Source organism: Schistocerca cancellata, chromosome 3 (assembly GCF_023864275.1).
Source record: "Schistocerca cancellata isolate TAMUIC-IGC-003103 chromosome 3, iqSchCanc2.1, whole genome shotgun sequence".
Taxonomy (NCBI): domain Eukaryota; kingdom Metazoa; phylum Arthropoda; class Insecta; order Orthoptera; family Acrididae; genus Schistocerca; species Schistocerca cancellata.
The window spans coordinates 215,556,592-215,558,847 of record NC_064628.1 but is presented as its reverse complement, the minus strand read 5'-3'; positions in this window follow the sequence as shown (position 1 = coordinate 215,558,847).

The window sequence follows — 2,256 nt, the reverse complement described above, 5'->3', positions numbered from 1 at the left end:
AAAACATCAGTAGATGTGTATGCAGCAAAATATGCAAATGTTATCATCACTTCTTCAAAATCTGGTAAACTGACAATAGACTTGTACAGAAAATATTTAACTGACATGATGAAGCCCAGTGAGCAGGAGAATAAATGTATTCTGTTGGCAGACTCGTGGGGAGGACGAATAAATCCACAAAGATACAGTGAACTGTTCCAAGACGAAGAGGGATTGCCAACGTGCAGTATCAAAGTAATTCCCCCCAAATGTATGCCACTAGTGCAACCCCGCGATGTATATTTTTATTGCAGGTAAAAAATCTAATAAAATAAAAATGTCAAAACTGTACTTACCTCATCAAGAAAGAAGAAGAAATCACTTCCCAAGGAGCTTGCATCAAACTATGTTCCATTATACATCATCAGCTATCCTCGCATGTATTCAGCGATATGCTGCATTACGTGTGGTTCGCTGCTGGACTGTGCGATGAAAGAAGCTGTTTTCAGAATGTCAATCAAGTTTGTTTTCCTATAGGGACATTAAGAAAAACCACGTCACTGCTAAAAGGTGGCGTTTATTAAGTGCGCAAGATGTGGTCACAATTATTGCCTCCCCTGTTTCTTTGATGAATATCACCCCGGTATACGTAATTGCTCAATTGCAAAAGAATGGAAGAATCGATTTACATACATGATGTTCCCGTGTAAGCGTTAATTGCAGTCTCTTTTTAAATGTTTGCAGTCCTGCATTTCATCCTATGCCTTTACTTTTTGTGCTTATATAAATTAATAAAATAACCTATATGACGTTGCGGTTAATTGTGATGTCAGTAGTATATGCATTGCCAAGGAGCACAAAAAATTTTCTACTGGGTGGAGTCAAACCTGTGACCTTTTCAACACAACTCCATTCTCTTACCACTGAGCCGAACACCGCTTCCTAAACACAGTGTCACAGGGACAATTGATAAGGTACGCATGGTGATAGATCCGTATCAAAATTCCTTTTATTTCCTGAACACTTGGCTATCTGGAGTTTCCACTTGGGGCACTTTCTTGTCTCACCGTGCCCTACATGTACCATAAATTTGGACGAATTCGACAATGATGAGTAGGCGCCCTCTCCTTGTCAAATTTGGAGAAAGGAAGCAGAGATGTTTCTCATAATTAATTACGTAAAGAATACAGAGTCCTTATTTCTGCCAGAAATTGGTAAAGAAATGTCAATGAAGTTATCTTTTGTAACACTAAATTGTATGAATACAGTTTGTGATTAAATGCAATTTGAATTCTGCAGTTGGCTATATTTTAGATATAAAATACTGTACAATATTGTCTTTAACAATGTTGTGAATAAATCAGCACTTTATTTCATGGTGTAATTGCAAACATTTCCTACCAGACAAGGACACGTTTTAACTATGTGTGTTACAAACAGCTCACAAAAAGTTTTGTATTATGTGACTATTTGTGAACATGTGAGGGCTTAGATTCAACAGTGTAGTGATACATCCCAAGGAATGAGAGGTATCACGTCCTTAAATACTTATGTCAGAGAAAAGATGTTTGTGACAGAGAGTAGTCAATAAGTGGTATATAATCATAGGTGCTGATATCAGAGCTAACAATCCTGTGATTGTACAGAAGTGGGTAGCAGTCAGATGACCCTATCTGCTGAGGTGAAATAGTTCCATGGAGCTGCTGTGTGGAAGAAAGAGGTACATGAAATCTAAGAATGTGAAATGTCAAATACAATAAATGTATTGTAATTGTTAATTATCAAGTTGAATATCAGATCTGTTATGTACGTAGTACAGATGCAGTATACAGATTGGTAGCTGTCCTCATTTCTTATGTACTGAGTTGTAAGTTTGAAGATAATATAAAAAGGTGAATTGAATCTCACTTCTTCATTAAGTGATGGAGTGAATGAGAACAAGAAGTTAATTTTCAGCATCTTTATCTGCAGCCTGTAAGGAAGTGAAGTCTGAGCCAAGTTGGAGGAAGAAGGCACGTGGATTCAGGCCACAAACTAGCTGGACCCTGATTAATGGGGACCAAATATTCAGTAAGCCACATTCATTGCACATAAACAGAATGTTTAGGTGGCAACTTATTTAAGTGTTTGGTCCATGAGGTGAAGTATAACAAACCACCAAGCAGCCGAAGCCAACTTTAAAAACTTCAACAGGGGCATGGATTGATAGAACATGCCTTATGAGGAAAAAATATGGTTGAACATCTCTGAAACAGAAATCTACTTCTTTGTACATAG